Raw genomic sequence first — 17,381 nt, forward strand, 5'->3', positions numbered from 1 at the left:
AACAATTTTGCAATTGGCGGATAGTTCCACCATCATTCTTGATGGTATGTTAGAAGATGTCACTATCACATTACATTCATGGGATTACCTAGTTGACTTTTTAGTACTCATTCCAAAAACAAGCACTGGGGGGTATCCTATCATTCTAGGTTGACCATGATTAGCAACAATAGATGCTTATATTGCATGCCGATCAAGAAAAATGACCATTTCAAATGGTTTGAACACTAAAAACTTAACCTTGTATTCTCCTACTCAACCTTTGCTATAGGATGATCAAGTTGTCTAGCCAAATATGGGTGATTTTGACATGGACATAGATTCTATTAAACAATTGATGATGATCTCAAGGGACTCATTTGTAAGCATTAAAGAAGAAGATGATGTCATTTCTTCTATCATATTGAATGAGTATGGAATGCAACTTGAGACATCTTCTAAACAAGATTATGTTTTAGAAAGTATTCTACTTTTACCATCTGAATTTCATTATTTTGAGTTTGCACAACTTCTACATTCACTCCTACCACATAAAATAGACTCACCACTAATTGCTCAAATTTCAATGGCTGAAAAAGTAGTCAAAACAAAAATTGTTCCAAGGAGGGAACGAAACTTAAGAAAATCCTTATCTCAAGCACAACATCATGATATCTTGTAGCTATTAAAAAAGTACCAAGATGCTTTTTCTTGGGAGTATATAGATATGAAAGGTTTGGACCCCACACTCTATACTCATAGGATCTAATAAGTCCTTATTACAAACCTATGAGACAACCTCAACGTAGGATAAACCCAACATTATGGGATATTGTCAAAATTGAACTACAACAGTTACTCAATGCTGGCTTTATATATCCTATTTCAAATAGTCAATGGGTTTCACCATTGATTATTTTTCCAAAGAAGGGGAGAAAATGGTGAGTCTGCATAGATTATAGAGAACTTAACTCAACTACTAGGAAGGATCATTTTCCATTGCCATTTGTCAATTAGGTTCTTAATAATCTTGTAGGAAAGAAGTAATTTTCCTTCTTGGAGGGGTTCAGTGGCTACAATCAAATCTAGATAGCACTAGAGAATTAGGACAAGACTACATTCTTATGTCCATGGGAAACATTTATTTATTCTATCCTACCATTTGGTTTGTGCAATGCACCTGCAACTTTCCAAAGAGTTGTTATTAACATTTTTTCTAAAATATCTACAGATTGTTTGGAAGTGTATATGGGTGACTTCACCACATATGGACAAACCTTTGAAGAAGCCAAAGAAAACTTGGAAAAGGTTTTGCAAAGATGCAAAGACTAGAACTTGTCCTTAAATAGTGAAAAGTGTTTCATAATGATGCAAGAAGGAGTGGTGTTGGGAGACTTTATTTCCCCCAAAGGAATTGAAGTGGATCCAACAAAGATAAAGGTTATATGCACATTGTCTATACTAGCTAAATTGAAAGAATTCAGGAGTTTTCTAGGGCATGCAAGGTACTATCAACACTTTATTAAAGATTTCTGTCAAATCGTAGCCCCTCTATATAATTTTTTTCAAAAAGAAGTAAAGTTTGTATGGGAGTTTGATTGTACAAAGGCCTTCCTACAGCTTAAGGAAGTCCTCTCAATAGCACTAGTTCCCTGAGGACCAAATTGGGAGCTGCCTTTTCACATACATACTGATGCCTCAAACCATGCCATTGTAGAAATACTTGGCCAAAAGATGGATTTAGTAGAACATGCAATTTACTATATCAGTAAAAACCTTCAAAGAGCCGAGTATAACTACACTGTAACAAAGAAAGAACTACTTGTTGTAATTTATGCTATGAATAAATTCAAACATTATATTACAGGTTACCAAATATTTGTACATACATACCACTCTACTATCAAATATCTAATGAACAAACCAACAATCTCTAGACAATTGGACCGATGATTGTTACTAATGCAAGAATTTGACATTACCATTATTGACAAACTAGGTAAGGAAAATGTTGTCATCAATTTCTTATCTCATCTTCAAACACTTGATGATCCTATAGCCATAGAAGATAGCTTTCTCAATGAACATCTCTTTCTTTTGTCAGCACAAAACCCTTGATATGCTAACATTGCCAACTACCTAACCATTGGTAAAACACCTCCACATTTCTCTACAAAGGAAAAATGGTTTTTAGCGAAAAAAAGCTTTAACTTTTCATGGATCTCTGGGTTCATGTTTTATACTAGACCAAATCAAGTGACATGAAGATGTCTTAGAGAGGATGAAACTTATGATGTTCTTTGTGCTTTTCATGATAAACCTTGTGGTGGTCACTTTGCTAGCAAAAGGATGGCATTAAAGATTTTAAATACAGGTTATTATTGGCCCACACTTTACAAGGATGCAACTCAATATATAAAAAAATGTGACAAATGCCATAGAATGGGTCAACAACAAGAATGGATGAAATGCCCCTACAACCACAGATAGTAGTAGCACCTTTTGATAAATGGGGGATTGATTTTGTTGGCCCTATTGATCCATCTTCAGAAGGGAAGAGTTACATCTTGGTTTGCACTGATTATGTTACTAAATGGGAAGAAGAAAAGCCAATGAAGCACCCTTGTGATAATACTGTTGCAAAGTTTCTATACAAATGTATCTTTACGAGGTTTAGTATTCCAAGGGAATCACAATCAAATCAAAGCCCTTAGTTTACATCCAATTTTATAGTTGTACTCATGGAGGAATACAAAATTCAACATGGAAAATCTTCTTTGTATCATCTATAGGCGAATGGATAGGTTGAAGTGACAAATAGAGAGTTGAAAAATATACTCACTAAAATAGTATCCTTACTTAGGAAAGATTGGTGAGCTCAACTTCCTAAAGCCTTATGGGCATATAGAACAACATGGAAATCCACTATTGGATTTACACCTTTTAAGCTCCAATATGGGAAGACAGCTGTCATGCCCATTGAATTTAACCATAAGACTCTATAGACAACCTTGGAACTTGATATTACTCTTCCTATAGCACAATAAGACCTCATTTTGAATCTCAATGAGTTGGAAAAATGGCGGAAGTCAGCTCTTCATTAAACATAATTAATTTAGAGTCAGAGGAAGCAATGGCATTATAGATTCATTAAAGATAGAGAATTCTCTATTGGTGATTGGGCACTCTTGTATGACTCACGATATCAGCACCACCAATGAAAATTTAAAACCAGATGGCTTGGTCCATATGAAATCATTGCAATTTTTAAAAATGGAGTAGTTCAACTATCAACAATTGATCTAATCAAATTCAAACTCCTGTTTAATAGACATTGTTTGAAGTTATATCACAAACCAGCAACTCGAGAGGAATTTCTTCAATAGTTCACCACAACAGAAGCATCTCTTCCTATAGTCACTCCATTTAAGTCTTCCACTCAGACGCTTGCAGCCCCTTGAAGTTATTTCAAGGCCTTAATAATAAAATTTTTGCATTTTATGTGAAATTCATTTCTCTTCCACCTCATTGCATCTCATCTTCTTGTCTTTCCATCATCACTCTATAGTATGGTATTACTTGGAGCACACTTCCTATTGTATCTGAGGTTAGTTACACTTGACCCCTCTGCATTTATTTAATTTATTATTTATTTAGAAAAATGTGTTATTTCAATTTTCAAAATTTGCAACCTTTAAGGTCTAGTGAGACCCAGTCTCTGATAGGTTGGGGGAGGGAAAATTGAAATCATCAATCATAAATAAAAATCAAGGTGAATCCTAAGATGGCATGTAGGATGTAAAGGGTATGGTCATCTTAGTAATGAGCTGGCAGGCCCTTGTACTTCTATTGTGTGCAAAAATAATTAAAAAATTGTAGCCATTAGATTATGATTTCACAAGTACATAACTCCTCATTAATATGGCATATGAGCACAATCTCTATTTTTTTATTATGCCATCATGAAGTATTGGAGGATGTGATGTTTGGAAGTGTTGAAGTATTTAAAAATCTTGTTTCCTTTCCAAAATGCCATTGTTAAAAACCCTGTAGCTATCTTTGCCCACACTTTCAATCACCTACAGTGAATTTACCAGTTATAGCATTTTTCAAAAGAGAACATGGGTGGAGAACCTCAGTGGCATGAACCAGCGGATTACAGAGTCCTACTGGCAAACCTAGCAACATGCAATTTGTTTCAATAATGAGGTTGGTTGGCTTACTATCTCAATCTGAAGTAGTTTGATCAAGAAAATGTGCTCCAATTCCATAATGCACTAAGGGATGGATATGCAACTATGAAAGGTATTTGGATAGAGTTTACAGAGGAGGTGGTGGCAGAGGTTACTAGGTTTCCTAAAAATGGGGAACAATGGACAGAGGAAATGGATGCATGAGCAGTAAAGGAACAATTTTCAATGTAGGAAGATCCTCAACTAGAAGAAAAAAAAGCAAGGTACATTACAGTTATCTTTTCCCCTTCAATTTATCCACCCTGTTGAGTTTATCATAAGACATTTTACCTATGAATAGAGGTATTCCTATTTGCATGTTGTTCATTTCAAAATGTTTAGTGTTTTGCAACATGGTGATTGTCTTGTAAATCTCCAGAGTTTCCTTTATAATATTATCAAAAGGTAAGCTTCCTATGTATAGCAAGGCAACACCAAGTTGGTGTCCGAAAATTGCCTAATTAGGGCCATAGTTTAAAGGGAATTGACTAGGTAGCACTTGGGGACATGAGAGGATTTTGTAAAACTCAAAATAGTGGGACCCCAAAGAAGTGGACCTCAAGGGTAGGGAATGGGGACAAGAGAGAAAATTGTTGTAGGAATTAGGAAAGTAGTATATAAAATAGCTCAAGAAGCTTTGTCTTCTGTGTCCACATCCAAATTTATGACAATAAAAATTCCACCCTCAAAAACCTTGACCTCTAAAAAGAGAAAATCACACACAACTAGTATGGAGGGAAGTTCAGAGGAAGTATCTCCAGTGCCACAAGAAGCTACACCCGACCTTAATAAAGAGAAATCTATTGATAAGGGTAAGTAAACAATCTCTACCCCATGATGAGTTACCAGACTGTTCAAAGTGAACTTGAATACTAAACCTCCCATTCCACTTGTTGACTTAGAAAATCTAGTACATATGCCTATACAGTCCCCAAAGCATACAATCAATACTCCTAAACATGAAAGTGATCTTGAGGAAATTCCCCCAAAGAAAAATAGCCCTATTAACATTGATAGTGACATAGATTCCTTAGAGAAAATAGTGTCTAGGTTTGAACAATAGGCAAAAGAAATCGATAATTTACCACCTAAGGAATATCCATCATTTGCACAAGAAATAGTTTAGGAAATTGTTGAAACATTTCAAATTAATACGGCTCTTGTGCCCTATCTTGCAGCTGTTGTGCCTTTAGAAAAGGTTGACAGTCATGTTGCTCATCATCCTCCTGAAGATGACAGTACTGCTGCTCGTCAAAATGATGGCTTTGTTGATCATCACCATTCTAAGGGTGATAGCACTGCTACTCATCCAAGTGTCAACCCTACTATCCATCATCATCTTGAGCACCACCTTGAAGATAATAGCCCTATTTTCCATCATCATACACCACTAGACATTTCTACTCCATTAGCAACCAACTTTAGTTTGTATTAATAGTTTCAATGGGAAAAAGAAAACTAGGACCTAGAAAGGAAATAATTTCTTAGAACTATAAAGGAAGAGGCATAGAAAATCAAAGAAAAAGATAGTGAAATTATGGTCCTCTAGCAATGTGTCACAAAGGTAAGAGAGCTCATTCTAGAGTTTGTGAATTGCAGGTCATTGTTTCTAGTTTATACACTATTCCTTAAAGAGAAAATGATTAAGTTTCAATTATCTCGAATTAATTGAGGGTTGAACCCTTCTTTGCACACTCCTTAGGAATTTTATGTAGCATTCAAATCAGTCCTGATGGCTCTACAAAATCTCCTTTGTGAGTTATATGTTCATAACCTTGCTATTCCAGATGATAGGGATTGGAATTCACTATTATATGTGGGAGGTATATAGTTTAGAGCAATTATGTCTTGGATGCAAAATGAGATTAGTCAAGAGAATTAGGCCACCCCTTATAGGCAAAAAGAAATGTTGGAACAACTATACATTTGGCCTAAGGTAAAAAATACTCACAGGGTGTTCTTTGATTGGCTCTCTATTAATAATAATAAAAGTGGTGCTACTAAAATTCACCCTATCCAAGAACAGGCATTTCTAGCTTAGGAGTAGCATTGTTCTACAATTTCTCCCAATGCTATAAGAGCTTCTACTCAAAGATGGATCTGATTATTAGAAGACCTAAAAACAAGGGAATTGTAATCTCCTCAAAATTTGGAACTAGTTATTAGAAGTATGCGGGGTATATGATGCTATGCATAAATCAAAAGAGTTATTGGGTTCCTCTTCATTTCCAACCACCAATACTCTTGCATCCTATGCTTGGAAAGTATGATTCCTTTGTTGGATATAATATGGCCATTGAAGAGTAGAAATGGGAAAGGTTAAAATAGAATCATGGTCATTTTAACTACAGAGCTCATGAATTAGGTGAGAAGATCACTAATGATCTCAGGCTACAAATAAGGATAAAAAATTTATAAATGCTAAAGGGACCTGCATCAAGATAGTTGGGGGGAAAATGATGACATGAAGAAATAGATGTCTTTTTTACCCTTTTTGTGAACATTTGTCTATAACATACTGAACTTTATCATCCTTTAAGTATAGTATTTTGTACTTTTGATGTATAAGGTATGAACATATGGAATAAGAATGATAATTAGAATTATGTCTAAAAAGGGTTCATTTTTTTGGTAAAAATCTTTCTTCATAAATGTTTGGCATGGATAGATCTTCCTGCAGCTGAAGAGATTGCAAAAAATGTTAGTTGAATATTAATGCTTTTTCTTTATAAATTAATAAATATAAATAAATTTTTATAGGAAGTCTTGTGTGCATTAATTGTTGATCGTAAGAATCCAAGCCAAGTCAAAATTGATTAAAACAACTCAAGCAAAGGATTAGCATTTTGGAATCACAAGCATTAAAGAGGAATGTCATGACACCATTGCAGTCGAAGACTTAGCAACAAAACTAGAAGGGACTTGTTTGAATGAAATAATGAGGGACCTATTCAGTGGCATAGAAAAGGGACTTGATCTGATAGAATAAGCAGGAAAGAAAGCATTCAAGCAATCAGCTGAACATGCAAGGAACTATTACATGATCCTTGGATTCTAGGAAGTTGTTTAAGTCAGATAGTAGAGTAGATCTAGCATCCACTATGCTCTATATTTATAGCAATTTAAGGAGATAACTACTGTTTTTATGATTGCATGCTTGCATAAATCTTGAGCTGTAACAAACTATCCTTCATGAGGAAGTCATAATTGCAAGAATCTATTATTCCCTTCCTTTTAAATAAGACCTTGTCTATATCTATGAGTTCAAGTAGTAAGCAGATTAATAGAGAAGATAGACATCTTGTTTTCCAAGAAAATACAATACTGCATATTTGAATGAACACATGATGTTGTTGAGTTCTTATACTTCTCTTTGAGTTGGTCTTTTCTTCATTCTTGGTCTTTTCTTCATTCTTCTATGGGGGCCCATGCAAAAGGTGGAGTTTACTTTAGCAATTAGGAGTTTGACTCAATTTTTTAAGTTAAGTTTAGTAACTATTATTCCTGTAGCCATTGGAAATAGAACCAATCACTGTTCCTACAGTAGTAGATGCATAGATGTATGGTTAAGTAATTAGATATTCATTTCAAGTATTTGATAGTTGTCTTTCCTTTTGATAAACTAGATTTCCTTAATAGTTATTTTATTCAAAGTGGTGGTGACTTCTAGTGAAGGCTAGAGCATATGCTTTGCAGACACAATCTCAAGTTCACACTCCTGTATTGATATTTAATGAAGATTAGCATAGTACTTTAGTAGTAAAGGATGTCCAATCCTGCAACTAAAAAGGTGTTATATTGGCTAGACACACACACACATGCATATATACATATATGTGTGTATATGTAAATGGGTACACACCTATAACAACTAAATCAAAGACAAGATCATAATTGGTTGAATATATAGGATCATGAATATCTATATTTTTTCCATCATCTTCATAAGGAGGATTTCTAACTAACACTTTCATATACCATTGTGAAACATGTTCATTTATGATTATCACATTGAATCGTAGCATTATTTTTAACATGAACATCACAAATGCATGATTTATCTCGTACTTGAATCAATGGATGCTTGTGTTGTCCTATAGTCATTACTTGAAGCATACTTCTATTACCAACAATGGGTTAACAATTGAATGGTTAAGATCGATCAATATCTTTCTTTTGTTTTTTTTAATCAGTAACTATATTTGTATTGATAATTAAATTATAAACACATAGGTTTATAAATCATAAATAATTAACTACACTTTTGGCAGTGCCAACACCTTAGTTTTCCAACATTGATAGAGTCCCCTACTACATAGATTAGCTAAAAAACTATATAGCTTTTTTCTTTCTAACTTGGCACAAGTTACATTAATTTTCAAAAAATTCCATATAACTTCAAGCCCAATTGATAATCTATAGACTAAACCAAAGAAGAGGATTATAAAAAGCTACCCATTATAGACCCTATTCCACCACTTTTGGCTAACTACACCATTTTAATCTAAATAAAAATAGGCTTGGTGATAAACCAAATAAAATAGCAAGCCTAGAAACTATATAAACTAATTGTTTGCACATATAGGAGAAACTTTACTACACTTCAGGTTGAGGAGCTACTGCCAGTTCTGCATATCTTCTTCCATACTAAGTGTAGCCATGACATGGAACCTGGATTGGGAAATCTACTACAACACATTCTTCCAGCTTCTACAACTCTATTTTTGGGCTTAACCATGCCTCCCAATGCTCTTACAAGTAAGATTCCTTATCATTTTTCCCCACCACCTTATATATGGGATAAAACCATACTCTTTGACATCTTCTTCATTTGCAAAAGATTCTAAAATGTAAAATCTATTACAACACCTACTTCTAGCTTCTACAACTCCATTTTTGGTCTTAACCATGCCTCCTAATGCTTTTGCAACTAAGACTCCTCATTATTTTTATTGCACCTCCTTATAAATAGGATAAACCCATACTCTTTTTTGTCTTCTTCATTTGTAAAACATTCTAAAATATTTTTTACCCACCCTATAATTATCCATTACAAGACTATTTTCAAACAAGGAATGCATAACCCATTTCATTGTATCATCTTCCTTCTCAAATTAAAAATCCCACATCAACACCATAAAGGCTATGTTGATTCTTAGTTTCTATTTCCAGTGCTCTTGGAACTTATTCCTCAACAACTTGATAGTTTCATTCATCAACTTCCTTACTTTAATCTTCAACAAACCCTTCATTATTTATTTAGAAATAGGTTTAGGAAATGATTTCTACTATAGTATTGTAGTAATAGATAATGTAGCTTCCATTTTTCCACTCAAACCATCTTGCATAGGCCAGCTTCTCAACCAATCTTAAAGAAAATTAAAAATTATCCCTCTCCTTTTAATGATGTTGTTTGTACCTAACAAACAGGTTATGATTTGTAAAATCATCCATTTCCCTCATGCAATGAAAATACAGTCTTTTTGTAAGAAGAAGCCACACCAAATGTAACTATCATCATTTTTGTGTAGAAGGGAAAGTTTTAATTAAGGAAAATATTACCATGATTTCCAACATCATTGCATAAAAATACTCTAACACCATGTCCTAAGTTGTCTTAAGTACCAATGTCCTCTACCAAGCCATCAGATTTGAACCATGTCATCCCTTAAACTCCATCTAACAAATGTAGATTACAAGAGTCATTGTCACTCAAAATTTCAAATTTGAGTTCATTTACCCCGATAAAAGAAAAGGCCTACTTACATAATTTATTGGCCTCTAGGATTCCTTTTGTACAAATGTGAGACATCTAAATTTTTGAAACCATCAATGACTAGTTTTTAAGTTCCAAGCTGAAATAGAACCACATTCAATAGTATCTTTTATAACTAAGGAATTTCCTTTCAAATGAATATTAGTGATCCATATATTTTTTCTACAATGTAATTCTTACAAATTTGTTAGTCCTTTAGCTAAATTATTTGTAGTATTAGCCAACCAAATTTCCCCAAAAGCTAAAATGTTTCCCTCATAATGTCTAGACAGGAACCCAACCCCTTCCTTGTCATTACCTTTAACCAAGGCTCCATCAAAATTTTCTTTCACCCATCCTTTGGAAATTTTTGACCATTTAAAATTTAATATGTCCAATTTCCTTCTACCTTTGGTTCTTGTTTTCTAATTCTATATTTCACACTCAATCATGCCATTTTCCAAACTATATCCAAATTTGCAAAAGGGATGTGAATTGGGGTGGAACATGTTGAATCATTAAGAGTCTTTTCAAAGGCATTACCAATTCTGTACAAAATCCTATCTATAGGTTCTTCTATCCCTCTAAAAATGTTCATGTTACACTCTTTCCATATTCTCCATACTATGATGAAAGGGAACACTTGCCATAAACCAAAGTAAATTGATTTAGGAACTTTATGTGGCAATTAGAAAAAAAAAAAAATCCTTCAAGGTGGTAGGTAAGGGTCCATGCCACCCTAATTTACTATGAACCATAGTCCAAGCCTCTGAAGCCACCGTATAGTTAAGTAGTAATTGGTTAGCATCCTCAAATTGCTCCTTGTATGAACTACATCTTGAAGGGACATGAATAAAAAAATTCATCCTTTTGTCATATGTGATATTCCTCCTATTGGTTGCCAACTATTCAAAGGCACTAACCTTTGGGAGGACATGCTTACCCAAAATAAATTAGTTTTCCACAACCTGTCTCTTACCTCTTTTAGAATCTAATAACCAATCTTGATTAAGTAACTCTTACTTCTTGTAGAACACCATATCAAATTATCCTCTTTGTGAGTCTTCAAAACCTTTCTTGAATCCAAAATCTCTTTCAAACACACCTTCATTTGCTCCTCTGCATTAACATTTTCTAAACTTTTCCATATTCAATCTAGGGTCAATAGCATTTCAACTTGAACCAAGTAATTAACCACCTTAGAACCCCAGAACTATTAAAAAATAGTACAAATCTCCCCAAACTCTTGACTTAAGCATAGACTTGGATAACCATATTAAGAATTAGTCCATAAATTTTCTTGCAAAAAACATCCCTAGTTTTCCAATTAAGGTGAGTGGTGATCAAAGATCGATGTTTTAGCAAAAAATTCCAAATGGATGATCCCCTTAGTGGGTTCCTTATAGTAATGATATGATTATCCTATTACGATTCTATGTATTTGGCCTTAATGTTCACATCCATAGAAACTCTAGATTATCAAACATCATCCACACAATATTCATTCTCAAAGCTTCATTCATTAGATTCCAACTCCTTAGTTCTATCCCCCACCAATAGGTTTTGGTTTAAAAATATGTTCCCAATAAAATAAAGACCTTCTCTTCTCCTTACTACCTCCATTCTAGAAAAACTTCCTCAGCCTACCTTCAACTATGTTTCTAACTTTGTTATGGATCTTGAGACAACTCATTAGGAATACAAGGATAACAGAAATGACTGATTTGAGTAACATTATTTAACTTACTAAGGTGAGTCATTTTATCTTCCATCCATCCATCTTCTTAAAGACCTTGGTTTCCCATCCTTTCCATAAATTAGCCTTAGAAGCCCCTTTAAATAAAGGAATGCCCAAATATTTACTTGGGATTTTTATAATTTGTATGCCCATAAGATGACTTATTTCTTGTTGGAGTCTAAGAGAGGTGTTAAGGAAATAGATCTCAGGCTTATGCCAATTGATTGTTTGACTTGAAATCCTACTACAATTACCCACGAGTGATTTTATCACCCTCATCTCCCTAATAAGAATCTCCCCTTTACCATAATCTTTGAAAATTTTCCTATCTTCACTTTTTGAATTGCCTCATAGGCTAGTATAACTCCTTCATAGATAGATCCATTAGGGGATAATCCACTTTTCTCCTTGGAAATGATCAGATGTGAGACTTTCTTCAATATATTGGCAATGACTTTAGCAATGATTTTATAAATTATGTTACAAAGAGAAATAGGCCTAAAGTCATCAAAAAATATATTTTCCTCTCTTTTAGGAATTAATGCAATAAAAGTGTTATTAAGATATTTTAAAATGAAACTACCAGCTCTAGGTTCTTCCACCACCTCCCAATATATCCTTACCAAATATGTTGTAAAAATATTGGAAGAAGATAGCTGAAAACCAGTCAAGTCCTGTAGACTACTCTCCTCCCAAGATGAAAATAGTGTACATTACTTCCTCCAAAGAGATAGGATCATAAAGGAAAGCATTAAGTTCATTAGAAATAACCTTTATAATGACCCCCTATGTTTTCAAATGGTGCACAGTCCAAAGGGGGGTCATATAGTAACTCCTAGAAATACATGACAACACCCTTGTATATGTCCTCAGTGGAGGATAACAACACACCATTATCATTGATAGAAAAAATTATATTAAAGGACTCTTAACCTTGGATGATTTATAAATTTCTTTTAGTATTTTAATACCCTAAATTCAACTAGGTGTCCCTAGATTTTTGATGTTAGTAATCTTCTCTCTAGCCAAGATCTCCAAATACTATTTATTTAGCTCTTTTTAGAAAAAAATCCCACCTCTCATATTCTTGAGTCCATAATCTTGGAGTGTAAGTCAGCTAGTTCATTTTCAATCTTGAATTTATCGACAAATGTTTGAAGATATGCTTCATAGTTCTATATTTATTTTTTTTCTTTACTAATTTTTAGTTTATTAAATAATATAAAATCTATATTCCCCTTTTTGATAGGATAAAGAGTCCACAATACCTAAATAAGATCATGCAACCCATCATATATTTAACATATTATTTCAAATTTAAAGGTAGAACTCTCCAGGGAAGAATCATCATGAACCTTCAAACATATAGGATAATGATCTAACCTTGTGATAGGGAGGATTTTCGCAGAGTGCACCCAAGCCATAGAAAGCTTAGTCACCCAATAACAAGAACCTATCTAGCTTTTCAACAATATTAGAAAACCCACACCACATGTGTTTGTCCAAGTGAAATTTCCATTAAACACATATTAATCTCAACTAAACCATTATTTATGAAAAAGTTTTCAAAATCTTCTTGGAATTGGCTAGCCCAACCTTTTCCACCCTTCTTTTTTTTCTAGCTTGACTATGACATTAAAGTCCCCTTTGAGCATAACTAATTCTCTCTCACACCCTAATATTATCCTTGTGAGTGTTCTCCACACTTCCCATTTACTCTCTGAGCTAGTGGGTTCATAGACATTTATTAGATTCATATTGGTCATCAATTATTTGGAAGAGATGTTTAGCCACATCCAAGAAGAATCATAACCCTTAATAGAGGCTTTAATTGTTCCAAGATTCTATAACACACCTAAGCCTCTAGAAGCACCTATAGCAATAGAGAATTCACATTTCCAAAGCACAAACCTACACATAAAGATTTCTTAATCATCCTCCTTTAATTTAGTTTCCTATAAAAGTAATACATCTAGTCTCACCTAATACAAATATCTTTTGATTAGGAAAATTTTGTCATGGGTATTGCAACCCCTAACATTCCATGATATGGCCCTCATGGCTCCTAAGAAAGGGTATAACCCTTTTTTTATCTCAAAATTTTAGATCGGGTAGATGCACTCTATGTTATTGCAAGCTTAACTTGAGCTAATTTCAGTCCTCTTTTCTTCCTTTCCCCTTTGTTCAGTTTACTAATATTTGATTAGGACTAGGACATAGTTCTCTCCTCCAAAATATCTACAATTTCTAAGAGACCTAAATCATCCTCCACCTAAATATCATCCATTAACCCATCATCTAAATCTCATAAATCATCCTCCACCTCAATATCATCAATTAGCCCATCATTTGGATATGAAAATTCCCACTACTATCTCTCATGCCTTCAAATGAACCCTCTAGATTTCTAATAGGGGATATTGGGATGTCCTTAAAGACCATTTCCTACATATTATCCCCTTCATCATGGGTGGGGGAAGCTTGATAGTTGACCCTAATAAACTACTTTTCTCAATTGCCCCAACACCAAAACATGTTCCATGTAATCTATTTCCTCTTATCTCCATCTCAACTATGTCCAGGTCCACTAGTAGCTTAGTTAGAATTGTGTCACATAGACCTTCCTAATTGTCTTATTTATTTTCCAAGAAATATGATCCTTAACTCTCATGGACATCATTATAGCTTAAACTCATGACTAGAAAATTTGGAGAGGTTGTCATCAAAGAATCTTTAGTGGAGAAATTATATAAAAAAGCTTTAATAAATCCCTTCCATCTTCCCTCATATAAATTAGTTACATCTCCCTCCTCTAGATTGAGAAAGAGAAAATCCATTGAAAACTCCATCAATATCTCCTTTAGCAATTTTGTACTAATTTCAAAAACTATATCCTCTAAGGAATTTTTCTCTAGAACATTTCCCTTTTCACCTAAACCATCTAAGAGCTTATCTATGTCAACTAGGGGAGAATGGTCCATAATGATCTTCTATTTCTATATACCTTCTTAGGTTCTAATTTCTATAGTATAAGGGATAGTGTGATCCTCTTAGCAGTTCACTAGCATACTAATTTAGTCTTTGAGATCTCTATTATCAACCTATTCTTCATGTTTGATATAAGATCCAACTGTCTTTGATTACTTTCATCATGGAAGAATCCAAATATTCAAATGGGATGTTAGGAAGATGTAACCAAGCTAGAATCATGTTAATTTTTACCTTTTTAGGATCAAAGTTAGGACTCCAACCAACCACTAAAATCCCTCTTCCACCTATGAAGAAGGGACACTATTCATAAATTATTCCTTATCCACTAGTGTAACCACTATTACCAGATTAACATTATTGGACATATGTTTAACCTAATAACCTTGTCCTAGGTTTTTAGAATATTGTTCTTTAATTCTAGGATAAAAAGTTCAAATGCCACCCTATTTCACAAAAAAAAGGCATGATCTTTAATGAGGCATATTAATGTCTCAATTTTGATATAGTTTTTATAGTTTGGACTTACTCTTTGTGCTTTGTCTAAAAAACTTTCCAAAATATTTTTGTAAATCCTTGTGAACTTATGCCAGAGATAGCTAGAACTTACAAAACCTATGGGAAGTGTGTATAACATACTTTGTTTAATATTATACATAGAATGCATTATTTCATATAAATAAATTTTAAGCTATATTATGATATCTGAATAAGAGTAGAAATGTTATCTTGCATATGTGTTCTGGATGTTTCTAACTTTCACAAAATGATGAGTGACACAAAGGGTGGTGATTACTACATTAAAGGAAGAGGAATGATGGAGACTAATCATGGCAAGGAAAGTGCAGTTTAGTTCCTATGGATACGTTGTGCCTATAGAGGAGTTACTATTCTAGAAAATCTAGGAAGACCTGACTTGCTATATTTCTTACAAGTTGTTATTCTATTGCTTAGTAATAAATGTATTGTGTCATGGTTGATCTCCCACCTTCTTTTCTGATGATGTTTATTCAAGATTTTTATGTTATGTTTTTAATAAGTATCTAATCCTCTATATAATGGATATGGATTTTCTTAGTAAGGAAGTAATGAGAAAAATAAAATTTTGGTTTATGATTTAAAAGTTACTCTTTTTCATGTTCTTCATGAATTATTTATTTGATGTAATCAAAGAAGGATTTTAATGAAAGAGTGGTTTTGGAATACTCATTGTATTCATAGTTAGTTGAAGAAAAAAAAGGGGGCCCACTTGGGAGGTGGAATAGATTTAGGTAGAGTAGATTCATTCCTTGTAATTTCTCATTTTCAAGATAGATTTATTGCATTAGTCTTGTAGCATTGTTACTATGAAAGTTCCTGCAGCACTTGCAGAAAATGATCATGGTTGATATTTTGAGTTGTTAACTAGTTTAGATTCATTTTCCAAAGCTTTCTATGGTTATCTATTTTTAATCCAAGTGTGTTTATTGTTTTATCATAATATTGTAGATTCCTTTCATGCATTTTACTTTCCTAAAACATAGGTGTTAAGACTATTAAATGAACTTAGTGCACATATTGTGTTGACCATTTCAAGTCTTACATCCTTGGGTTGACAACTCAAGTCTATTTCATGACAAAATATGTAGTCTTCAAAATATTCGATATAGTATCCTTGAGTTAAGACAATGGAGTGATTATCTTCATCTATTATAAAACCCTTACATTTTTGGTGTCATTGCTGAGGATAGTGTCAAACTATGAACCTTTATGAGTCCTTTATTTTTAGATTAGTTTGTTAGCTAAAAACCACAAAGTTCTAGGCTTGATTAAAAAGTCACCAATTCAATTGCATGCATCGAAGAGGAAGACAAAAATATGAATATGGGAGATTTCTTCCATAGGAGTCTATTAATTTAAATGAAGAAATTGAAGAAGAAGTTGAGTTCCTTTTGAGGACATAGGCCCTAATTTTCCTATAGGATCTTCCTCTAGAGTAGAACCCTTGGACACAATTTGTCTTCAACCTTTTGTTGAAATTTTGGCCAGCTTTCTTAATAGTTCTAGTCCAAATCTAGCTATTGTTAACAATCCTGTAGCCAATGTTCCTTTCTAGGAGTAACCCCATAATCAAATTCCTCCAATAATGGCACAATGTAATTTTCCATTTCCTCTCCCAAGCCTCATAACCAATGTTAATCTCAAAAATATACTCGTAACTACTCTTTCAATGTTCTATGGCCTTGCAACTAAAGATCTTGATACTTTCTTGTTTGAGTTTGACATACTCTATCATATCTTTGACTATAACATGGATGCCATAAGCTCAAGTTGTTTCTAGAAACACTAAAAGAATTACCCTTATGATGGTTCATGGGTTTATGATCCAATGCAATAGGTACCTAGGATGAAATGCATACTTTTTTTTTTGGAGAAATACAAAGAGTATTGTAAGGGGAATGATTAAAGAGGAGATGATATCTTTAGAATATCACAAAAGGAGGATGAAACGTTAGAAGACTACGTTTCATGTTTCTTATATACACTATAGAAGAACCCCCAACATGTACTAGTAGAGGATTCATAGAAACTAGTCTACTTGAGAGGGGTGAATGATAATTTTCTAGAAGCACTAGACCTAATGGTTGGTGGTGATGTATATAAATCTTCTTGGGATGACCTCAAGAGAATCTATCTTAACTACTTCAGG

At 33.6% G+C, this 17,381-nt stretch overlaps 1 pseudogene; it reads left to right on the top strand.

Moving 5' to 3' along the window:
• Positions 1–4,941: 4,941 nt before the first annotated feature.
• Positions 4,942–17,381, top strand: part of LOC149578109 (septin and tuftelin-interacting protein 1 homolog 1-like) — a 131,536-nt pseudogene continuing 119,096 nt past the window's right edge.

Source organism: Cupressus sempervirens, chromosome 1 (assembly GCF_028749045.1).
Source record: "Cupressus sempervirens isolate cs-2001-9-10 chromosome 1, ASM2874904v1, whole genome shotgun sequence".
NCBI classification, from domain to species: domain Eukaryota; kingdom Viridiplantae; phylum Streptophyta; class Pinopsida; order Cupressales; family Cupressaceae; genus Cupressus; species Cupressus sempervirens.